This window comes from Dendropsophus ebraccatus, chromosome 6 (assembly GCF_027789765.1).
Source record: "Dendropsophus ebraccatus isolate aDenEbr1 chromosome 6, aDenEbr1.pat, whole genome shotgun sequence".
NCBI classification, from domain to species: domain Eukaryota; kingdom Metazoa; phylum Chordata; class Amphibia; order Anura; family Hylidae; genus Dendropsophus; species Dendropsophus ebraccatus.
This window is the reverse complement of record NC_091459.1, coordinates 75511669-75538047: the sequence shown is the minus strand read 5'-3', so window position 1 is coordinate 75538047 and position 26379 is coordinate 75511669.

The window sequence follows — 26379 nt, the reverse complement described above, 5'->3', positions numbered from 1 at the left end:
AACATCTGCACATGTTCCATAGACTGTACTGTACTACAAAGCTTGGTGTCATCTGCAAAGATAGAAACATTGCTGTTTATTCCATCCTCAATATCATTAATAAACAGGTTAAACAGAAGGGGGCCCTTGGTGTACACTGCTTATTACCGGGGAACATTTGGAGTAAGAATAATTGACCACCACTCTCTCGGCACTATCCTTAGGAAAGTTTTCAATCCAGTTTTCTATACAAACTAAACTTTCTAAACCAATAGACCTTAGTTTACCCATCAGACGCCCATGAGAGACTGTGTCAAATGATTTTGAAAATCCCAGGTACACTACGTCCACAAACACCCCCTTATCCAGACTTCTGCTGATAGCTTCATAAAAATATAATAGGTTGGTTTGACAACTCCTATTCTTAATAAAACCATGTTTATTATCACTTATAATACTATTACCCCCTATATGTATTCCTGTATATAGTCTCTTATAAGCCCCTCAAATAGTTTCCCCACAATGGACGTAAGCTTACGGGTCTATAGTTAACTGGGGAAGACTTAGAACCCTTTTTGAAGATTAGCACTATATTTGCCTTACAGCAGTCCTTGACACAATACCATTTACCAAAGAATCACTGAATATTTTGTAAAAAGGAAAATAAACTACAGAACTGAGTTCCCTAACAACTCTTGCTTACATTCAGATTATTTAATTTGTCTTGGACCATATCTGTGGCAAGCTAGTGGCCCCACCCACCTTGCCTCCATCCTCTTCTTTTGTACTGTATATACAGAGCTGAATAACCAATTCAGTAACTCAGCTTTCTCTTGATCCCCAGTAATTAACTACCACTCACCATTATTAACAGGTCCTAAGTTTTTTGCATTAATATATTTGAAGACTTTTTGGAGGTTTTTGCTATCTTTTGCATTTTATTGTGAATTTTTGCTGATAGCCAATTGGCGCTTACACATTAACCTCTTAAGGACATAGGACGTACCGGTACGTCCTATGTCCTCACTTGCACTTCAAAGCGGGGCCGCGTGGCGGCCCCGCTTTGAAGTGCTGCGATCCCGGGTGCCGCGTGTAGCCCGGGACCGCCGCTATTAGCGGGCACGGTCTGATCGCCGTGCCCGCTAATTAGCTAATCGGAGGCAGCTGTCAAAGTTGACAGCTGCCTCCGATTACCGGAGGCAACGTTTCCCTGGTGTCTAGTGGGGGAGATCGCTCCTCCGGGACCTTGTCCCGGAGGAGCGATCTCCGTTACTGATGCCGGCCGGGGACGCGTCCAAGATGGCGCCGTCCTCGGCTCGGCACTCGTTTGTATTCGGCTGCAGCAGCCGAAAGCAAACGAGTGCCGATCTCATGGATCTCTGCAGCATATCTATGCTGCAGAGATCTCAATGAGAGATCCAAGTGTATATACTAGAAGTCCCCCAGGGGGGCTTCTAGTATATGTGTAAAAAAAAAAAAAAAAGTGTTGTTAATAGTAAAAAGCCCCCTCCCCTAATAAAAGTCTGAATCACCCCCCTTTTCCCAGGTTTTAAATAAAAGTAAACAAATAAATAAATAAATAAACATGTTTGCTATCGCCGCGTGCGTAATCGCCCGAACTATTAATTAATCACATTCCTGATCTCGTACGGTAAACGGCGTCAGCGCAAAAAAATCCCAAAGTGCAAAATTGCGCATTTTTGGTCGCATCAAATCCAGAAAAAATGTAATAAAAAGCGATCAAAAAGACGTATATGGGCAATCAAGGTACCGATAGAAAGATCACATCATGGCGCAAAAAATGACACCTTACACAGCCCCATAGACCAAAGGATAAAAGTGCTATAACCCTGGGAATGGAGCGATTTTAAGGAACGTATATTGGTTAACAACGGTTTGAATTTTTTACAGGCCATCAGATACAATATAAGTTATACATGTTATATATCGTTTTAATCGTAACGACTTGAGGAACATGCATAACAAGTCAGTTTTACCCCAGGGTGAATGGCGTAAAAACACATTTCCCCCAAATAAAAGAAATGCGTTTTTTTTTTCAATTTCACCACACTTCGAATTTTTTTCTGGTTTCGCAGTGTACTTTATGCAAAAATTCAGCCTGTAATTGCAAAGTACAATTAGTGACGCAAAAAATAAGGGGTCATGTGGGTTTCTAGGTGGAAAAATGCAAGTGCTATGACCTTTTAAACACAAGGAGGAAAAACCGAAAACGTAAAAACGAAAATGGGCCATGTCCTTAAAGGGTTAATGACCACAGACCTTCTTAACACAGTTCCAGGATAAACATGACTAGTGATGAGCGAGTACTAAAATGCTCGGGTGCACGTTACTCAAGACGATTATTTCCCGATACTCGAGTGCTCGTTTCGAGTAACGAACCCCATTGAAGTCAATCGGAGACTCGAGCATTTTTGCAGAAGACTCAAGTTCGGTAGGGGGAAGGTCGTGTGAAAACCTGTCAACCTCAGAAATTGATGTAAACACAACGGAAATGGACAGGAAACAGCAGGGGCAGCATGTATGCATGCCTCTGAGGCTGCCTAATGGCACCATTATGCCTAATTCTGTGCAACAACCTGGTTAAAAAAGAGGTAGGCATATGGACCACCCAAAAACTCAGCCTGACACAGCATGGCAGTGAGAACACAGGGAACCATTAAAACAGAGGTAGCATATGATGGACCACCCCAAAATTTAGCCTGACACAGCATAGCGGTGAAGACTGAGTGAACAAGGTAAAACCGGTAGCCAGTGAGCCTTCCAAAAATGATACCAGACACAGCATGGCGGTGAGCACACAGAGAACCATTAAAAGTGAGTGAGGAAGCAAGTGAGCCTTTCAAAAATTATACCAGACACAGCATGGCAGTGAGCACACAGAGAACTATTAAAAGTGATTGAGGAAGCTAGTGAGCCTCCCCAAAACTAGGCCTGACACTGCATGGCATTGAGCACACAGAGAACCATTAAAAGTGAGTGTGGAAGCAAGTGAGGCCACCCAAAATTGGAGTGAGTCCAGGTGCTGGGATTTTTAGTGGACACGAACCTAGGTGCTGACAGCTAACTGGCTAGGCCAGCTGCCAGTCACCATCAAGGGTACGCCTGATGCCTCTTAACCGGGGGTGGTGAGGCCCCGGCTAGACAAAAAAAAAAATAAAACAGCTGGCTGGTTGGCGGGGGCGCGATCGGCGGGCCCCAGGCAACCAGTCCTGCTCCTCCGCAGACGTATTGTGATGTCAGAGCATGGCAGTGAGGACACAGAGAACCATTAGAAGTGAGTGAGTAAGCAAGTGAGCCTCCCCAAAATTAGGCCAGACACTGCATGGCATTAAGCACACAGAGAACCATTAAAAGTGAGTGAGGAAGCAAGTGAGCCTCCCAAAAATTAGCCAGACACAGCATGGCATTGAGCACACAGAGAACCATTAAAAGACTTGGCTGTTGGCTAAGAACTGAAGGAAGAACGGGAAGAGGAGGAGGAGGAGGAGAGGAGATACCAAGAATCCTTATGTTGAGCTGCTTTCCTCGGGTGGACAGTTGAATTCAGGTGAAATTCAGGCTTTGTTCATTTTTATAAACGTCAGCCTGTCAGCGCTGTCAGTTGACAGGCGGGTGCGCTTATCAGTGATGACGGCACCAGCTGCACTGAAGACCCGCTCTCACAGCACACTAGCGGCAGGGCAGCACAGCCCCTCCAAGGCGTAAAGCACCAGTTCGGGCCACGTATCCAGCTTTGCAACCCAGTAGTTGTAGGTAGCAGAGTGATCAGGAAGGACGTTGGTATGGTCAGCAAGGTACTCCCTCACCATCTTCCTGAAGGCTTCCCCCCTACTCTGTCTAGACTGGGGACGGTTGACATAGTCTTACTGGGGTGCCATAAAACTGTCAAATGCCTTGGAGAGTGTTCCCCTGCCCCTTAACAAGCTGTCTGTTCCACTCCCCCTCTCCCCCGCTCGTTGGCCCACATAACTACATTCTCTGGTGCTAGTGGTGTCAGATGGGAAGTACATTTTCAGCTTCTGTACCAGGGCCTGATGATATTGATTCACTCTCATACTGCGTTCCTCTGCAGGAATGAGAGTGGAAAAGTTCTGTTTGTACCGAGGGTCCAGGAGGGTGAACACCCATTAATGTGTGTTGTCAAAAAATGTTTTAACCCGAGGGTCACGGGAAAGACAGCCTAACATAAAGTCAGCCATGTGCGCCAGGGTCCCAACACGCAAGAACTTCCTCACTAGCCTCAATTTCTTCCTCCTCCTCCACCAATTCCTCCTCTTCAGGCCATACACGGTTAACAACTAAGGATTGAGCATGGGTACCCTTTTCCTCCTCTGCTTCATCCTCTACTCCGTGGTGAAAAACTGACGTCAGGGTGGTCTGTCTATCTAGCGGTGGCTGTTTTTCACCTGTCTCCTGAGACGAAGGCAAAATCTCAGACTTCAGGCTGAGCAGGGAGTTTTGAAGCAGACACAGCAAGGGGTTGGTGAGGCTGATTATGGCAACATCGCCGCTGACCATCTGTGTTGACTTCTCAAAGGGGCCCAGTACCTGACAGATAGCAGACATCCCCTCCTCATTGTAGATTTGAGGTAGCTGACTGGCCTTACTACCGCTTCATACCGCGGTTCACATCTGGCATTCCACAATGGCTCTGCGTTGCTGGTAAACCCTGGCTACCATCTGGAAGGTGGAATTCCACCTTGTGGGCACGTTGCACAACAGTCTGTGAGCCGGCAGTTGCAAGCGCCTTTGCACTGCCCTAAGGGTGGCAGCATCTATGGTTGACTTGCGGAAATGCACACAGATGCGCCGCACCTTGGTGAGCAAGTCAGCCAAATTGGAGTAAGTCTTAAGGAACTGCTGCACCACTACGTTAAACACGTGGGCCAGGCATGGTACATGTGTGAGGCTGCCGAGTTGCAGAGCCGCCACCAGGTTCTGCCCGTTGTCGCACACAACCATTCCTGGTTTGAGGCTCCATGGCGCGAGCCAAAAATCTGACTGCGCCGTGATGCCCTGCAATAGCTCCTGGGCCGTGTGCCTCTTGTTGCCTAAGCTCAGCAGTTTTAACACCGCCTGTTGGCGCTTACCCACTGCACTGCTGATGCAGCAAGCGCTACAAAATTGAGGCGATGTGCTGGTGGAGAGTAGGAGGAAGAAGAGGAGGAGAAAAAGGTGTACAACTCATGAGAGACCGCGACTGAGGTAGGCCCCGCAATCCTCGGTATGGGCAGCACATGGAACCAGACTCTGTCCCAGCCTCCACCAAGTTGATCCAATGTGCCGTCAGGGAGATATAGTGTCCCTGCCCGCCAGCACTTGTCCACGTGTCCGTGGTTAGGTGGACCTTGTTGCTGACTGTGTTGGTCAGGGCACGGATGATGTTATCTGACACGTGCTGGTGTAGGGCTGGGACGGCACACCGTGAAAAGTAGTGGCGGCTGGGGATAGAGTACCGAGGGACAGCCACCGCCATGAGGTTCCTAAAAGCCTCTGTCTCTACCAGCCGATAGGGCAGCATCTCCAAGCTCAGCAGTTTGCCTTTGTGCACATGTAGGGCTTGTGCATACGGGTGAGTGGCAGTGTATTTGCGCTTCCGTTCAAAGGTCTGCTGCAGGGACAGTTGAACGCTGCACTTGGACACCTTGCTGGAGGGTGTGGAGCATAGTGGAGGTGAGGGGGTGCATGTAGGGCAGGAGGCGCTCGTGCCTGGGCGGGGGGACTGACAGAGCCAGCACGTGACACAGGGGAAGGAGCAGGGGTGCGACTTGCAGTCTTGCGCCTTGGTTCCACTGAGTGGGGTGTTTAGCACTCATATGCCTGCGCATGCTGGTAGTGGTTAGGCTGGTAGTGGTGGCTCCCCTGCTGATCCTGGCGTGGCACACGTTGCACACTACAGTTCGTCGGTCATCCGCACTTTCTTTAAAAAACCTCCAGACTTGGAAACATCTAGCCCTGGCCACGGGAGTTTGACTCCGTGAAACAGTTGCTGATCTACTCGCTCTGCCCCGCTTCTCCCTCTGACCACCCCCCTTCTTCTTCCAGCCAGTCCTGCGGATGAACTTGCCTCCCCCTCAGAAGCACGGTCTTCATTAGGCTTATCCGCCCAGCTCGGGGTCAGTCACCTTGTCCTCATCCACCAGCTCTTCCTCCAATTTCTCACTCTCCTCCTCACTTTGAGTTACATCCATGACAACAACCTCACTGTCTGACAACCGGGTCTCATCGTCATCATCAGACACCTCTTCCAACCCCGCTTGAAAGTCCCCACTCTCATCACCCACTGACTGCGTGACCTGCATAGTTTGGGCATTGGGACAGATCGACTGCTCCGGTTGCTCAGACTCAGGGAAGGGTCCAGAAAAGAGTTCCTGGGAGCATGGTGGTGGTGGATCTGAATCCCTTCTTTCCCTGGAGGGGCCAGGCTGTGGAGAAGGAGGCTGAGCTAATGGAGCAAGGGTTCCAGTCCCTTGGGTAGCATGGGTAGACTGCGTGGAAGACTGGGTGGTGGATAAGTTACTGGACACATTATCCGCTATCCACGTGATCACCTGTTCACACTGCTGCGGTTTCAATATAGGTCTACCATGAGACCCCGTAAGTTGGGCAAAGAAGCTAGGGAGTGGACGTTTGTGCTGGGCCACTGCTACCTACTCAACAGGTGCTGCTGTGTCACCCTGCCCTGAACCACGCCCTCTGCCAACTGCATCGCTTGGAACCCCACACCCTCGTCCTCGTGGGCCCTTACCCCTGGGGTTCAACATTTTATGGAAATTGCACAGTATGGAACTTATATATGCCTTGCGCATAAAATCAGGAAAATCAGGAAAAAATACTTGTGGTCCCACTAGTTTTAGGGGGCTGTGGGATACAATCCGGTAGTGGATGCACCTATACACACTCTGTGACACACCCTTTACTCTGTGCAAGCAGTTGTGAACTTAGATAGGCCTTGCGTATGACATACAGAAATCAGGAAAAATACTTGTGGTCACACTAGTTTTGTGGGGCTGTGGAATACAATCCGGTAGTGGCTGCACCTATACACACTCTGTGACACCACCTTTACTCTGTGCAAGCAGTTGTGAACTTAGATAGGCCTTGCGAATGAAATACAGAAATCAGGAAAAATACATGTGGTCCCACTAGTTTTGGGGGGTCTGTGGAATACACTCTGTGACACACCCTTACAATGAGCAGTGAAGTTCTATGCAGGTGTACTACAAATCCCAGCAATACAATGAAGTACAGCAGCACCACCAGCCACAAAATCAAAAAAGAGTACACTGAGCACCTCTTAGGGGTCTGTATGCAACACCTAATGTGATCTTAGTAATGTCCCCTTTCTGCCAGCAGCCGATCACCACAGTGTGCTGGTGAAATTGCGGTAGCAGCACTGCAAGTCCCAGTCAGCAGTCTGTAGTAATACTATTAAAAAAAGAGTTAAAGCCCTTAAAAGGGCTGTTTGTTTGTATTGCTAGTATTCCCTGCCTACTGCCTACACTGACATTCTCCCTGAGAAGCAGCAGCTCTGTCCCTAATCTCTTCCAGCATACGTCTGAAGCGAGCACTACCGGCCGAGATAATAATATGGCAGGGTCATCTGATCTGGCCAACAAATCGCTGCTATCGACATGTATGGGTTCCACGTGATCGCATTATGTACCAAAGAGTCTCCTGCATGTATATTGGCTGAGAAATAGTGCCCAAACTTACAGTAAACGGATGATGAGATCTTCTTGAGTATCGCGAGATGCTCGTCTGAGTAACGAGTACCATTGAGTACCCTAATACTCGATCGAGTACCAAGCTCGGACAAGCATGCTCGCTCATCACTAAACATGACCTTTATATGTGTTACACATGACCACATGACCTTAATGTCTTAAAAAGGGTATTCTCATCTTAGCTTGTTATTTCCTATCCATAGGTGATCTCTGGGGGTCCAAATATTGAACATTTTTAAGTTCAGCACTACTAAGGCTGTGTCATGGAATGGCTGGTCTCATACTACATGTGACCATAGCCTGAGGCATCAAAAGATGTTTAACCTCTTAGGGACATATGACGTACCTGTACGTCATATGTCCCCAAGAGATGTTAAGAGCGGGGCCGTGCGGCGACCGCCGCGGTCCCGGGTGGCGCTCGTAGCCCGGGGCCGCGGGTATTAGCGGGCACAGTCCGATCGCCGTGCCCGCTAGTACAGTAATCAGATGCAGCTGTCAAACATGACAGCTGCATCCGATTACCGAATGCAGCACTTCCCTGGTGTCTAGTGGGGTGGATCGCTTGATCCACATGTATGTACTGGCCGGGTGTCAGCTCCAAAATGCCGCTGATCCCGGCTCGGCACTCAGATGCTTTCGGCTGCAGCAGCCGATAGCATCCGAGTGCCGATCTCATTGATCTTTGCTATATAAGTATACAGCAAAGATCTCAAGTGTTGTTATTAGTAAAAAGCCCCCTCCCCTAATAAAAGTCTGAATCACCCGCCTTTTCCCATGTTTTAAATAAAAGTAAATAAATAAATAAACATGTTTGCTATCGCCGCGTGCATAATCGCTCGAACTATTAATTAATCACATTACTGATAAAAGAATATTTATTTGTAGCAACGCGTTTCTGCCCTCTAATCCAAGAGGGCCTTTCTCAAGGCCCTCTTGGATTAGAGGGCAGAAACGCGTTGCTACAAATAAATATTCTTTTATGGTTCACTTTGAGCGGCATTCATCCCTGTAATGTTGTTCACTGCGTCCCTAATAATCATAGTCGGAGTCTGCCACTCCTAACCACCTGCGCCCGTATGTGAGAGGACAATCCACTATCTGCTGGGTCCTGGCAGATAACTTTTCCTGGCTATTTCCACTCAACGTTCCGTTGTGGTCCCTCCTGTGTGCTGCGGTGGTGCAGCTTATGCGTTTACTAGCATTGTGCCTATCCAGCACAACCCTAGTAGGTGAGTGTACAGTCTACCCCTCTTGGGGGTTTCTATTGCTCGCTTTTTCTTTTTCTGAAATTCACTATATTGCACCAGGAAGCGCCCTCTGTTTGTGTTTTGTTTTAGTGCATGTTCATACACAGTAAGAGACGGCCGGTTTCTGAAAAGATCATCCCGGCCGGTACTGCAGTACCGGTCGGATTATCTTTGTAGCTGCAGAGTTCTGATGCGCATTCAATGAATAGCGGCCGCAGAAAACTGACATGTCAGTCTCTCGTGGCGCCGCTAGGTATCCAGGCTGGAGTGTATACTTTGTGTATATGCTCCGGTCGGGATTCCATAGGCGGCAACGGCCCGTACATTTTTGTAAAAATCCCAGCGGTTATTGCAATCGGCAACAACGGCCGTAGTTATACAAAAATATATACGTAGCGTGAGCCTAATGATGCAAAATTCACACAAGGTCTACATTTCTTTATAAGCAAAACTCTTAGCAGAGTAATTCACTACTAGTTTAATTGTAAGCAAGTAATCCATGCATAAACTAATTGCTTTGCTGGTAGATACAAGAGATGCTGACTGCACTGACAGATAATTGCCTGTCAGTCCAGGTTAAGAAATCAAATAGCAAGAAGTCTAACAAAGAAGCTTGTAAGAGATTAACTGCAAATCACATAGGGTACATACAAATATGAGAGATTGTGAATTTTTTGCTGCCTAAGATGAGTGTAATGGAGTGCCCACATATATAAGTATTCAGGAAAAGACGTGCATACAAATGATCATTTATAAGAAAAGAAATCTCGCCAACCATAGTCATATGCTTTTAAGACCCGGCTTGTTCATTGCAACTGAAGTCCTAAAGATTTAAAGGGAATGTGTAATCAGAAAATGAAGTATTGTTATAATGGAAAAAAACAATCAAATCAAATCGAAAAAACTATCCTTAATGGACCGCATAGCCAGGCATCAAAAGTAGTATCTCAACCAATTTATAAATGGCAACTAAATATTTGCTAGCTAATGGTAAAAAGCAGCTTCTTTCTATGTATTACATTGTATTGTATGGAACTATAGTTGGATTAATAAAAAGACTTAAAGAGCTACTGTGTTCTGAGCTGCTACAAGCTAAAGACCTAACTGTTTTTGTACTTGATGCCCTCTGATCTCTATACTGAGCTATGATAAAAATATTACAATTATTGTCATAAAGAGAATCTTAGGGTTTCTTTTTTTAAATAATTATTTTGTTTAACCATTTGATTGATGAAAATGTGTAACGGACTGCGAGTGTCAACCCGCTATGCTACAGAGTCTAAGTACCCTCTAGGTCTTTACTCTTTATCCAGCTCTAGGATGAAGAAGCTGGACCTCTGCGGCTAAAGGGCACTAGGTCCCTCTACAAGCATGGTCCCAGTGTGAGCAGCAGCTGGTTCCCAAGAACCAGAGAGTTTGTGCAAGACATCAGGGAACAGGCCAAATATTCATATTCAGCAAGCTGGGTTATCAGCAGGAAAGTCAGCACAGTACCAGGGATCAGATGGGTATTGTAGTGAGACAGGCAAAGGGTCAGGGCATGCAACTTCAGAGGCATGGAATTCAAGAGTCTGACAACACTCAGGTAGGGGAGGGGCAGGAAGAGCAGTTAAAATAGGTGCAGGTATGATTGGCAGACGTCAGTAGCAGGTGGAGACAAGCTGCCTCCAGAGCAGTTGGCCACATACGCACCCTAGTGGCCAGAGGTTTCTTTGCAGCAGAAGGAAGAAAAAAAATGTTGGAAGACACAAGCAGCCTCAGGACAAGCATGGAGTACAGCAGAGAAGCGAGCTGGCCATTGCTGTCACAGGTGAATCTCCTCCGGAAGTGTTACAAAATGTTTGAAAACATTGCACCTTGAATAAGGAACAGTTCTCTCCTGCAATGTCACAACTGATGGATTGCTCAATGAGCCAGTCAGTGACTGGGACATGACACCACTACAGTCACTGAATGACTGAAAGGTCAATCCATCAGCTGTGTTGGGTACTTTCTCTGTGACATATCAGGAAGCCAGGAGAAAATTTGTTCCGGCAATGGTCAGACAGCTAGTGAATCTTCTTTAAGTTACCCTTTTGGTTACCTGGGTCAGGATCTCTTCATAGAAGTGTGTTAGTTCTGTGTCTAAGCCTTTAGATGTCTTAGACACAGAATTTGATTGTATAAAGTAGATCTATTGGCTAATTTTAAAGACATAATCCAATTAGCATTACCTGCCCAAAATGGTGTAGATCAGTGGACAGGTTACAAAGGAAACACTGAAAGTTCTCTTTTCAAATCTATTTCTAGCTTTGGTTTCAAAAATCTGTCTGTGTAAAGCACCCTAACCCTTTTTGGTCTGTGGGCCATATGGCAGATTTGTACAAACTATAAAAGATATTCCCATCTGAGGTATATGTGCCATAAATGTTTGACGTTAGGAAAAAAAGATCATCTTCTCCCTTGTTCCGCATGTATGTGCATGACTACAGTCATTCCTCTGTTCTCGAACTTAATCTTTTTTAAAAGGCTGTTCAAGAGCTGAGCAGAGCAAAGTTTTTCCATAGGAAATCATGTAAATACATTTTATTGTTTTTTTTTTTATTCCATTGGTCAGGTGCAGAGAGCCTGACCCACAGAGTGTAAATTGTTAAGCAGTGATGCAATAACATCATCGCTTATCTCCTCTGGGCATACAGGAAGTAGCAGTGCATTGCACACTGCTCCTTACTGCAGTAATGAGGAATCCCAGCTACAAATAGGGTTTTCCAGTCTAGAAGGAGCCCTGTCTGTACTGCTGCTGCTGCTGTTTGCCAGCCAGGCAGGGGTTAAATTGTGATGCTGTGCACAGAACCACCTCTTAACCCCCTAGGAAGAGCAGAACACCAAAATGATGGGTGTTGCGCTTCTCTTTGGAAAGGATTCACTCACTCTGCCTGGGTCCAGTCTGTGTTATGTGACCATCACTAGAGTCTGCTGAGCACATAAATACACGGACAGGAGCCAGGAAAAGTAAGTTAATTCTTTACAAAGAGGAGTAGCACACCCATCATTTTGGTGTTCTGTTCCCCCTAGGGGGTTAACAGGTGATTCTGTGCACAGCATCATGACTAAACCCCTGTCTGGCTGAAAAACTGAGCTGGCCCAGCAGCAGCAGTACAAACAGGGCTCTTTCTAGAGCAGAGGTTTTCTGCTTCTGGCCAGGAAATACGGTTTAGAGGAGTGGGGATTCTCTTCATAATGAAGGGATTCCTTGTGCTAAACAGTGGTATCTGAACATCTCTGATAACTGCTATCTTCTCCAGTTTTGTTTGAATACCAAGCAAAGTTCAACAAAACTTTGGGGAAAATTGTGGTTCGAGAAACAAATTGTTTGCCCACCGAGGTGTTTGAGAATAGAGGTTCCACTGTATGTCTATTTTTTTTTAAAAAACAGCTAAGTGTTTTACAACTCTCCTACACTAAAATAGAGATAGTTTCAACTAGGTACCAGAAAGTAATAGTAGGTACATTATTTTATTTTTTTTTTTACATGAACAGGCCGGTTCCTCTCCGTAGATGCCGGTGCTGCAGTCCTTTTTTTGAACCATCGCCTGGTTCACACGCAGGTCTATTACCGAGCACTGGCTGGGCATGAAGCACTGGGGACGCGTCACAGAGTGGAGATTGTCACCTTAGGCACAGTGCTTCATGCCTGGCTGGTGCATCCCCGTGCCAGCACTGTTCTGTTCATGTTAAAATAGAAGCGATGTACCACGATGCATTCGCTTTGAGATATAAAGTGGGGGAAAAAGTATTTAGTCAGTCACCAATAGTGCAAGTTCTCCCACTTAAAAAGATGAGAGAGGCCTGTAATTGACACCATATGTAAACCTCAACTATGGCAGACAAAATGAGAAAACAAATCCAGAAAATCACATTGTCTGATTTTGTAAGAATTTATTTGCAAATTATGGTGGAAAATGAGTATTTGGTCAGTAACAAAATTTCATCTCAATACTTTGTTATATATCCTTTGTTGGCAATGACAGAGGTCAAAAGTTTTCACAAGGTTGGGACACTCTGTTGTTGGTATGTTGGCCCATTCCTCCATGCAGATCTCCTCTAGAGCAGTGATGTTTTGGGGCTGTCGCTTGGCAACATGGACTTTTATCTCCCTCCAAAGGTTTTCTATAGGTTTGAGATCTGGAGACTGGCTAGGCCACTCCAGGACCTTGAAATGCTTCTTACGAAGCAACTCCTTCGTTGCCCTGGCAGTGTGCTTTGGATCATTGTCATGTTGAAAGACCCAGCCACGTTTCATCTTCAATGCCCTTGCTGATGGAAGGAGGTTTGCACTCAAAATCTCACGATACATGGCCCCATTCATTCTTTCATGTACCCGAATCAGTCGTCCTGGCCCCTTTGCAGAGAAACAGCCCCAAAGCATGATGTTTCCACCCACATGCTTTACAGTAGGTATGGTGTTTGATGGATGCAACTCAGTATTCTTTTTCCTCCAAACAGTTCCACTTTGGTTTCATCAGACCATAGGACATTCTCCCAATACTCTTCTGGATCATCCAAATGCCCCCATCCCCCCTGCCACAGTTACATTATGTGTCAGGGGCTGGACCACACAGACAGCATCCTGAAGACTCTGGCAGTGATCCCCGGCTCTCTAAGCGAGCTCTATTCTACCAGATTGGCATCACTTCTCTGAGATATCGGGCTGTGTAATATAGCCATTAAAGTGGCAATACACTTTCAGTAGCTGCTGGCTGAACAATCCTTCAGCTGACAATTATCTCTCCCATACGACCCCGTCCTCCCCATACACAGGAATTTTCAGCACATCTGAGTGTTCCTGTGTCCTCTATAGGAGGGGTAAACCATAGCCAGACAAATCTGATGGTGGCTTGTCTCTCTGAGAACAAAGAGGTTGGAGGACTGTCCAGAGATCCCCATACACCTTACACTGATGGCCGAACCCACCACGAGCAGCAGGTACAACCAACAAAAGTGTAAAATGTATGGGGACCTTAAATTGTTGCTACAATATTTCAGCATTTGGGGCCCCACCTTCAACTTTGCCCAGGGCCACATTTAGTCTAAAACCAGCCTTGGGCCTGGACATGTACTGGCTTAAGCAGTGGGACACGTCTGGCACTGCAGGATCTGAGTCCCTGGCGGCATAGTGTGTTACTGATGGTGGGCTTTGTTACATTGGTCCCAGCTCTCTGCAGTTCATTCACTAGGTCCCCTCGCGTGGTTCTGGGATTTTTGCTCACCACTCTTGTGATCATTTTGACTCCACGGGGTGAGATTTTGCGTGGAGCCCCAGATCGAGGGAGATTATCAGTGGTCTTGTATGTCTTCCATTTTCTTATTATTGCTCCCACAGTTGATTTCTTCCCTCCAAGCTGGTTGCCTATTGCAGATTCAGTCTTCCCAGCCTGGTGCAGGGCTACAATTTTGTTTCTGGTGTCCTTTGACAGCTCTTTGGTATTCACCATAGTGGATTTTGGAGTCTGACTGTTTGAGGGTGTGCACAGGTGTCTTTTTATACTGATAACAAGTTTAAACAGGTGTCATTACTACAGGTAATGAGTGGAAGAAAGAGAATACTCTTAAAGAAGAAGTTACAGGTCTGTGAGAGCCAGAAATCTTGATTGTTTGTAGGTGACCAAATTCTTACAAAATCAGACAATGTGATTTTCGGGATTTGTTTTCTCATTTTGTCTCTCATAGTTGAGGTCTACCTATGATGTTAATTAGAGACGCCTCTCATCTTTTTAAGTGAGAGAACTTGCACTAAATACTGACTAAATACTTTTTTTCCCCACTGTAACATCATGCATCTAATTCTAATGTGTATTCATTTAAAAGGGCTCCCGCTGAAAAAAAAAAAGCCCTTGTGTAACAGACAGTGAGTGTGGACCCATTACGCTACTGAACCAGTTTGGATTTGTGCCACACCATGGAGCTGAGTCTAAGTGCCCTCTAGGTTTTTAACCTTTATCCCTCTCCAGGATGTGGAAGCTGGACTTCTGCAGCCAGAGGACACCAAGTCGCTTTATGACACCAAGTTGCTCCAAATGTGGTCCCAGTATGAACAGCATCTGGTTCCCAAAAACCTTTTATGCAGCGGGAAAGTGGTCAGCAAAGCAAGACATTAACAGGATAGTGAGTGTAGTACCAGGGATAAGACAGGTATTGTAGTCAGACAGGCTAAGAATCAGGGCAGTTGGCTTCAGAGGCAGGTCAGGCAATCTGATATGACAACATGAGAGGTACATAGTACAGACAGGGGTAAGGCAATAGGCATAAACCATAGAACAGGCACAGGTCAGGATACGGAGATCAAAAATCAAAATAGCAGAACACACCTTTGCTTAGAATCCAAGAATCCAATAATGCTGCAGAAAGCAGGATGTGGACCTAATTTAAATAGATGCAGGTGGCTCTGGATTGGCAGAGGGCAGTAACAGGTGGAGACAAGCTGCCTTTATAAATACAGAACAGATGGACGCTTGCGCATCCTAGTGGCTACAGGTGGTACTACATCAGAAGGTGGAAGAATATGCTGGAGGAACGGGCCGCACACTCCACTGTGAGCAGCGGGAAATTTGCATGCGATACTGCAGTAACGGCCGGGATGGTCTTTTCTGACACCTGTCAGTCCGTGTATCTAACAGAGTGGGAACATAGCCTAAACCTGTACTTATGTAAATATTCTTATACTATTTGTCATTTATGAAGCGTTACTTTTTTTTTAAAATCACAATTGGTTTTCTTTAGCAAATGTTATAATTCTCTATGTGTATTATAAATGTCTTGCACATATAATACTTTTATAACATGATCTCACTTACTAAAATCTTCATGAGCAACCTTAATGTTTATTCAGTACGTTTAACATTTACATGAAATTACAGTAAAAAATGGTTCAGTAAATGCAAATAAATGCAGAAAATTAACATTTAAATCTTGCTTCATGATTATCTCAGCCATTACAAGACGAGGAAGACATCAAACAGATTGGGAAGCAAACATTTCACATGCTATGGGTAACTGATGGCTGCAAGCTATTTTTAGCTGAGGCAATCAGAGTAATTTATTTATCTTTTTTAAGGGCTGGTTCTATTGATTAGGCTTCAGGCTCAAGCTTTACACTAATTACAGCTAAAAAAAATACATATAATTTTAATAAACCATATTGCAGTGTCTTTCCTATGGCTAAGCAATGCAAACATGGCTTGGACAGGCAAACCAATATAGCGTTGACACATGTTTGTTATTAATTGATGCCACTGTCTTGCTCAATTGTACCAATCTTTCCTACCCTCTATATTCAGTGATGGTATCCTCTCAGTACTGCACTCAGTAAATAAAACAGATAACAGAAAATGTGTTCTCTTCCATGTGGTCCAGTTTCTAACATAAGTCAACTGTCTTTAGAACAATTACATTTTTGAGAACATATTGGCAAGTTTTAAAAATCAGTGTTAGTAATCAAAAGTAAAAATGTAAAATATTTTTTTTTAAGTTTTGAAAAACATGACATAGCTCCTCCGCCAATAAAAGTTTAAATCATCCCCCCTTTCCCATTTTATAAATAAAACATAAAAATAATAAATTAGACAAACATATTATATACTGTAGCGTGCATATTTGTCCGCTCTATTAAAATAAACAGTGTAAACAAAAAGTAGTAAAAAACACAGGATTGATAATTTTTTTTTATACATTTATTTATAAAAAATTTATAAAAAGCCAATACATCCGATCTGCACAAATGTGATACTAATAAAAACTAGAGATCATGTTACAAAAAATATTGCATACAGCCTCGTAGGTAAAAAAAATTAAACCGTCAAAGGAGTCACAATAGGGCCTTTTTAATCATACCTTTTTGCAAAAAATTGTTTTACTGTTAAAAAATTTGTAAAACATTAGAAAAGCTATGTAAACCAGCATATAGCTGTATTCAGACTTATGTATAGAATAAACATATCGGGGGAGATTTTTCAAACATGGTGTAAAGTAAACTGGCACAGTCGCCCCTAGCAACCAGATCCCACCTTTTATTTTCCAAAGAGTCTGTGAGGAATGAAAGGTTGAATCTGATTGGTTGCTAGGGGCGACCGAGCCAGTTTCACTTTACCCCATGTTTGATAAATCAGCCCCATCATGTCAGTTTTACGTAAACACAGAACCCCCCAAAATTTGCAGTATTGTATTTTTTCCCAATTTCAGCTATCTCATTTTCATAAATAATATTTTGAGGGTTTCATCATTAATTTTATGGCAGATTGAACAGAACAGAAGAAGTAGGTAAAAAAGCAATAATCCTCTGCTGATGTCTTTGGAAATACAAATCTTTGATTTACATTTATATTCCAGTGAGACTTTCAGCTAATGAAGTATTGGAGAAATTGAGAAATCCACAGTCAGCTGCCCTTACAGACGTAATTCCTGAGAGCTGAGTTTAAGGACTGAATTTGCAAATAAACTATGTTAAAAAATACTGTTAATTTTAGTGTCTAAGGAATCTGTCAGCAGGGTGTCTTCTCACATTTGAGGCAAAAACATACAATCCATTGACCAAACAAGGCTGAAATGCAGCAGCCGAGAGCTGAACAATTTTGCTGACAAGCTTATGCAATCAAAGATTGATGCCTTTTGATCAGGAACAAAGTGTTTTCACTTTCAGGCTAATGGTACTTTTACAACACAAAAATACCAATATGATCTATAGCGCTATAGTAACCGAGGGAATAAAGTATCTATTAATAGTATGGCATAGAGAAAGTTAATTCAGGTGTATCAAAATGGCTATACTAAAAGACAGGTGATTGCCCCAAGTATATATAATGAGCTCTTACACAGCACTATATGAACTGATATTCAGCTGGTGGAATAATACCGGTATTCCTACCTGTTTTGCGCCACTATGCTGTCTCTTTCACAAATGCATACTCTGCAATTTGACTGTGTGCGGAGTGTAGTTCTGAAAGATTGGAGGAGAATACAGATGTCCTTTTTTATCGGGGTCGGGAGCGTGTAGAGTGACGTCACTTTACTGTGGATTGCTCCCGATCTACTCCACTACGTCGGGTGTAAGGTAGTAGCAGAGCCACCGGCCGGGGCTCGCTTCCCGACCCCGATAAAAAAGGACATCTGTATTCTCCTCCAATCTTTCAGAACTACACTCCGCACACAGTCAAATTGCAGAGTATGCATTTGTGAAAGAGACAGCATAGCGGCGCAAAACAGGTAGGAATACCGGTATTATTCCACCAGCTGAATATCAGTTCATATAGTGCTGTGTAAGAGCTCATTATATATACTTGGGGCAATCACCTGTCTTTTAGTATAGCCATTTTGATACACCTGAATTAACTTTCTCTATGCCATACTATTAACAGATACTTTATTCCCTCGGTTACTATAGCGCTATAGATCATATTGGTATTTTTGTGTTGTAAACTTTCACTGAGGATACGGAATCCTCAAGATCTATATAGCAGCAAAATAGTCACATCTCTGCAGTGCAGCGCCGACGAGTGTATAACTCCACGGAGTGCACACTTTTTTGCGATATTTAATGGTACTTTTACACGGAGCGATAATTCGCCCAATCGCACGATTAACGATTTCAAATGAACAATGTTTTTTTTTATAACGATCAGCGTTTAGATGGAACGATGCATTGTACGGAAAAATCGTTATGCGATCGTTTTGCGATCGCTTAAGCCTATGTCACACATTGGTGAAATCGTTGAAAGAATGTTCACATGGAACGATCAGCGAATTTTTTGCGAACAATCAACGACGATTTAAGAATGTTGAAAGATCAAAATGAACAATTTCTCGCTCATTGCTCGATCGTTCGCTGCGTTTACATGTACGATTATCGTTTGAATTCGATCATTATCGTGCAAAAACGAACAATAAATCGTTCCGTGTAAAAGGACCATAAGTTCCCACTTAGTGGCGTTTCGCCAGGAAAATGTAATTTTTTTTGTCTAGTTTTTTTTCCTGGTATTTTTTATTTTTTCCCCAGGTTTTCACTAGAAATCTTGGAATCACATGATAAATATAAAATCACATTACTTGTACAAGAACCCCCCCCCCCCTCCAAAAAAAGAAAACATTCAAGAGATAAAATGCCAGAGATATACACCACTATAGTAAATCACATAACAGGAAAAGTTGCTTTTCTGCTGTTTTGCATAGGCTGTGTCTGAGGAAAGCCTTAAGCCTTTTTTCTGTGAAATTTTGATTTCCCTATAGTGTGTTAGAGTTTTGGGGGTAAAGCTTAATCCAATGTGATTATGAGTGTGTAGTAATATTTAGTGGCCAGATTAAGGACAGGAAAGAGAAGGGGTTAGAGACATTAAGGACTGAAGAAGGACTATAAGTTGTTGGGTGTAGATACCTTGAAGGTTCCTGTATGCATATGAAGTCAGAATAGGTAGTAGAGTAGGATGAGAAAAATGTTTAGAAACTGTGGGAGGTAAGCCAAGAGGTCGAAAGACAACGATGTTGGAAGGTGTACAGTGGGAGGAAAAAATATGCCATCTCCTCCTTTGTGCCTGTTTGCAGATCTTGGAGTATGGGAAAATAAATTACTCTACATATAAAGGCAAAAGTCAAACAGGCATGAATTCTCTGCTAATTGGTTAAAAATACAAATCAACATTTTCTTGGAAAACATGATGATATTGTTGTAGTAGGGTTAACCGTGGCGCCAGTGCGATCAATTGGAAATGCATTACCTAAGGGGATGAATCATGTTTTACTATATGGCTGTCTAAGGTTAGGTTCACATTTGTGTTAAACGTCTGATCGGGGCCTCTGTCACAGATTTCGTTAAAAAAAGATTAAAAAAAAAAAAGCAATTTTTTTTTTGTCTCTTTAGTAGGGATGAGCAAACCGAACCGTTACGAACCAGATTCGTTACGAACTTTGCAAAAAGTTTGTCACGAAGTTCGTTAAAATTGCAACGGCGTCGCAAAACTGTATTGTTTTCACAGAATGGAAGAGGATACAAGGAATTATTACTCCTATAATCCCTTTTATCCTGTTTTTATGTGAATATCAAGGTGTGTGACGTCACTCCAGGAACAGGAAGTGCCTGAGCATCCCTTCTTTTTCTCATTGTGTGTCTTGACATCAGAGAGAGGAGCTCCGTGCTAGTTAGGGAGGGAAAGCACATAGATAGATAGGCGAACAAGTAGATAGCTACAGGGAGGTAGAGAGAGGGAGAGATAGGCAGAGATAGGAAGTAAAAAAATTGTGATATCTAGGGAGAGATAGGGAGATAAAAAAAAGACAGAGAAAAGTGAGAAGAGTCAGAACCAGCTACCGTTCTGTGACTGAGAGGAGACGCTAGTTGTTGCTGCTGTGGTGGGTGCCGTCAACCCCGTATAGCTGCAACCAAAAAAGTTCATAGCTGCCTGCAACCACAAAAGTTCTTTAAAAAGTTCATTAAAAAAAGTTTAAAAAAACACACAAAAAAAAAAAAAGTTTTTTTTTGTGATTACCTGTACATTGCTACTTTGCTGGGTGCCGCCAACCCACAAGATTGTCATTGAAAGTTTGTGCCTTGTGGCCAGTAGCTTCTTTCATTTTCCCCCAACAAAAGAACCATGTTCAAGCGTCCTACATCCAGCACTTCACAGGCAAGGACTGCAACAGGCGGTGAGGCTAGGAGAAGTGGCAGCACCAGGCCCGGTGGCAGCCGGGGCAACAGGCGTGGCAGCAGGGTGCAGCTAACCCAGACACCCAGTGGTTCTATAAGAACTACACAGCCAGCGGTTCTAGATTGGCTTACCCAATCCTCCACTTCCACCGCCCAAAGCTCCCAAACGAGGTCGGCTGGATCATCCGACACCACCCTTACATGGTACGGTCAGCGAGAGTCCTCTGCCCCATCCCCTGTTATTACTATGCCACCTTTGGGGCACCTTCTGCCAGGGAACTGTTGGCAAATCTTTATCTGCCTTTGGATTCTCTACCACTTGTTACTGATGAGGAGGAGGATGTAGTAATAGTCGCCTAAAGTCAGCAGGTGGAACGTGCTGAGACTGCAGAGGAGGTGTTGGCTGTAATCCAGGGAGGGGCATCCAGTGCCACACCTGAGATCCTGTCCCAGCCACTGGAGGACAGTAGCAGTGGTGGTGATGATGATGTCGCTGATCGGACGTGGCGCCCCCAAGCACCATTATCCTCAGTGACATCAGGGGAGGAAATTGAGGTGCTACCAAGACAGCAACATCCCACTGGTGCAAGGAAGCGAGGCACAAGAGGGAGGGGTAGAAGACAACCTACCAGGCAGAGTCCATTATCTCCAAGCCTTGGTCTTGAGAGGGGACCCTCAACCAGCGGTGGCAGTGAACAACAAGCAAGACCCCCCCTGGATGGCAGCAAACCACGGTCCTCTGTCGTCTGGCAGTTCTTTCGGCTGGGGAAAGATAAGCACATCGCTCTGTGCCTGCTGTGCAATGAGAGGGTCAGTTGTGGCAGGGGTGATAATCTTGGGACAACATTCATGAGGAAGCACATGGAAAGGCAACACCAACAGGCCTGGAAAAAACGTGACCCCAATACCACCTCCTGTCAGGATGCACCATACACTGCAGATCCCATCATGCAGCATCCTCTCACTGGAACTCAGGGCTCGTCAGCCTCAGTTGCTAGCAGCAGCACAGTATCACTGCCATTTACACCCCTAATGAGGCAGCAATCCCTGAATGAGTCCATGGCCAAACGTCAGGTGTACTCCAGCAGCCATCCCATGGCACAGAAACTGACCAGACACCTGGTTAAGCTGCTGGTGCTTCAGTCCCTGCCTTTTAATGTTGTGGGCTCCCAGCCTTTCAGGGATTTTGTGGCACGTGCGCACCCCAGATGGCGAGTCCCCAGCCACTACTACTTCTCTGGCAAAGCTGTCCCATCACTGCAGTTATGTGAAGAGAAAGGTTGGCTACTCATTGGGACTCTCAGTGTCCAAGACAGTGCACCTGAGTGCTGATGTTTGGTCCTCTAATTATGGGCAAGGGCAGTACATGTCCATTACTGCCCATTGGGTCAACATCCTCCCAGGAGACCATTAGGAAGTCGGCCCATTCTTGCCACTGTCACCTCCACTGTGCTTTAAGGGGCCAGCAGCGGATAGGACAAGTTCTGCCTCCACCACCACTGCAGTCCAACCCGCCCAGGTGTCTTACCACCGATGTCAGGCCCGGCGCTCTCAGGCTGTCCTCCATTTGGTTAGCCTGGGTGAACGAAGCCACAGTGGGCAGAAGCTCCTCCGGAGCATCAGGGAGGAGATAGCTGAATGGCTGACCCCACGTCGACTAACGGTGGGAAGTGTTGTAGTGGACAATGGGAGGAACATTGTCTCTGCAGTTCAGCGGGGAGGGCTGACTCATACACCTTGTATGGCACATGTGATCAACCTCATAGTGCACAGGTTTCTCCGATCATTTCATGCACTACATGACCTTATGAGGATGTCACGTAGAGTGTGCAAACATTTCAGCCACTCCTACGCTGCAAGGAACACCCTGCTCAGAATCCAGAGACAGAGCGGTATTCCCCAACATCGGCTAATCTGCAACGTGCCAACCCGCTGGAATTCTGCCCTCCATATGCTCGACCGCCTGTACGAGCAAAGGTCAGCCATAACAGACTACCTCATGGGGCAATCATGCAGCTTCACGCCACACTGCGACTTCTAAGTAACACACTGGCAGTTAATGCGAGAAGTCTGCCAATTGTTGATCCCTTTTGAGGACGCGACTCTCTTTGTGAGCAGGCAGGACTATGGGATCAACGACATCATCCCACTGCTCCATGTTCTGGAAAGTGCGCTGACCAACATCATCAGCGAGGATTCCCAGGTCACAACTCCAAGGCTGAACATCGCCTTGAGCCCAGAGCTGGATGAAGTGCAGATGAAGGTTGAGGAGGAGGAAGATGCCTACGCCCAGCCATTCCACACACCGCCACCTGGCTTCTCTGCCTCTCCATCATAGGAGGAGATGGAGGATGAGGTGGTAGAGGAAGAGCAGGAAGACCCCAGCAGACCCTGGAACTATACCGAGGACAGTGGAGAGGAGAGGCGCTCATTGTCCTTGGTGCAGATGGCAAGGTGTCTGCGGGAGTGTCTGCGGAATAATAGCCGGATTGTGGACATCCGCCAGAGGGACCAATACTGGCTGGCCACCCTGTTGGACCCTCGCTTCCGCCGCAAAATGGCAGAATTCTTCCCGCCATTACAGAGGGAGGCTAAACTGGTGTACTACAGGGACATGCTCACCAGTCAATTGGTCTCAACTTACCTGCGATACCAGCCAGTTTCCCAGACAACATCCTCTGGGGGGGAACCAGCGCGCTCCACTCCCACCACCACTAGTGGAGGCGTCAGAAGTCGCTACAGCCTGCAAGCCCTCATGAGCGATTTCATGCAGCCAGCTGGTGAAGAAAGGACACAGCACCGGACTCATGGCGTGGATCAGCATGAGCTCAGCCACCATGTCACTGCTTACCTTGATTCTACCCTGCCCCAAAGTGTCACCGACCCTGTGCAGTACTGGGCAGAAAAACTGGAGATTTGGCCTCAACTGGCAGAGTTTGCCTTGGCTCTGCTGTCCTGCCAAGCCAGAAGTGTGGCGTCAGAGAGGGTATTTAGTGCGTTGCGTAACATTGTAACACCGCAAAGAACGAGGCTCTCTTGCCACAGTGTGAAGATGCTCACTTTTGTAAAGATGAATCGTGCCTGGATTACATCGGATTATACCACCCCCCTGCCTGATGTGAATTACTAACTCATCAGTCACCCGTCTTGCATGGCAATCCATGTGTCCAAGAAATTGACCTTAATATCCTAAATATGTGCCCAACGTAAAAATCCGTAATTTAACTTATTAACCCTTTCAGGACCAGGCCTGAAATGGCTTTAAGGACCAAGGCAAATTTTATGAATATGACATGTGTCACTTTATCGTTAGATATTCCACTTTATGTTAGTGGTAAATTTGAGTTTATATCTTTAGAACTTTTTTGTGAATAACTCCAAAAAGCGCATTTCTCTAAATTTGAAAGTGTCTGCAAATAAGGTAAATAGTAATACGTCATTTATTATTTATTAATTCATATCTAGAACATGTCTACTTTATAATAACAGCATTTAGTGAACATGCTTTTACTTTTTTAGGATATTAGAGGCCATAAATGTTTAGTAGCAATTTTCTAAATTTTCATGAAAATTTCAAACTCAGAAATTCTTTAGGCACCAGTTCAGTTTTGGAGTATATTTTAGAGGCCTGTATACTAGAAGCCCCCATAATTTAATCCATTTTGAAATCTTCACCCTTTCAAGTATTCAAATTGACATTCATACCGTTCTTTCACCCTTAAGACATTTCACAGGAATAACTGCAAAGTAGGAGTGAAAAGTTAACATTTTCATTTTCTTTCCAGAGACTCCAATGTAATCCTATGTGTTTTTTATCACACCAATTACCGTTACTGATCCACCAATGCCGACGATTGCCGATGCTGGACCCCCTTTGGGGGTCCAGAGGCAGTTACACTAAGATGTCAGCTATCAGCTAACAGTTTAGTTGCAGCTCCCGGGCACTGTTTGTGTAAACAGCGAGCATTGGAAGCAGGTCAGTAAATGTACTGACTGGTGCTGGAACTCTCATCCTACAGGTCAGTACATTTACTGACTTTAGCGGGAAGGGGTTAAGTATTGTTCCCCCCTTAGACCCCAATTAAAAAAAAAAAAATCACCTTAAAAATTCCCTACTTAATTCGGATACATTTGAAAAAACAGATCCCCATTTCCAAATTTAATGCCCATGGTGTGTTGGCCATCTCTACACCAGATTAATGCCTCACACCAGTGCACCGTCCAACCCATACCCCAAGAACAGTAGCAACCCTAAAATAATCCCCACGACTATGCTTTAAAGTGTGGATTTCACCTTTTGTGAACTATAGCCGTGGGGTTCTATCCCTGGCAACCGTGCCAAGGAACACTAATCACCATTTTGTGAGCAGGTACTAACTGTTCTTAAGGCATTTTGTGGATATCATGAGAGTAGTGAAATCTTGCACCGCAAATCCTGATGGGGTTCTTCTGTGTGCAAATTATTTCAAGCCTCTCATGCAGTCACACGTGGAATAAGGCTGTCTATGGGGTATATATCACGGAGGCTGCTGTCCTTCAACTGTGATATAAAAAACCACCACAGTTAGTTACAGCAACAAACAGTAGCTGAAAGGCAGGTTAACTTTCCTTATTTACGGGTGCCTTTACAATGGGAGGCTTTTTTGTGGTTCTTTGCTGGCTAAAATCCACAGCGCATAGTTTACTGATTTTTTGCCACCTTCAGTACTATGGGGCTGGGCGCAAATACCCAGTTCAGTGCAGAACTGCGTATGTCCAGCCGGCACCCTAGTACTGAATGCCATTTGGTGAACGGTATAAAAATGCCCTGTGGATTTTACTTAGCAGACCCGCAGCCACATGTGAAGGTACCCATAGGGTGAGGTTTTTTGGGAGTGACAAAAGCGAATGTGGGAGGTCACTCCCATACCAGCTGGTGACAGCACTTAAAAAACACAAAAGCATACATCCATTGGATTGGACGCTACACTCGGTTAGGACATCAAACTGGTGTTAAGAAAAAAAAAAAAAAAAAAAATATATATATATATATATATATATATATATATATATATATATATGTATCGCCAACAGCCATAGGCCCAGATTCAACAGGTTTGACACCAGAGTAGTTGCGTCAATTTGTAAAGCAAGTGCCAGTGAGGTGTCAACTTCATGAAAATTGGACACGTATTTTTAGATAATGGAACTGGGTAAAGCCTTCTTGAATCTGTGCCTTTTTAAATGTCCTTTCTTCACCTTATGGATTCTGTGGGTGAGGTTCTCTGTCTATTTTACCGTATCCGTTTCCTGCTAGACTAGCTGTAATGTTAGAGGGTTTTATTTTAAGGTTGACTGTCCTGTGCTGAACTTTACATCAACATGTTGTCATGTTTAAAGAATGATTTTTACAAACGTGCATATCCTTAGCTTCAAACTTCAGTTGTCTGTACTAGGTCCTTCTGGGTCCAAAAGAATACTAGTGATGAGCGAATACTGTTCGATCGATCAGTGAGCTATTCGAATATTCGGTATTCGTACGAATATCCAGCGAATATTCAATATATATTTGATAAGCGTTCAAGTCCCCCAGCTTCCGGTTTTACCCTCCAAATGGTCAAATAGATGTTTTTCACTAATCAAATACTTGTTCCTATAGACTTTAATGGGATCGAATATTCGATCGAATATTCGAATATCCGCGGGATATTCGTACGAATATTGAATATTCGAATATCTCACTATTCGCTCATCACTA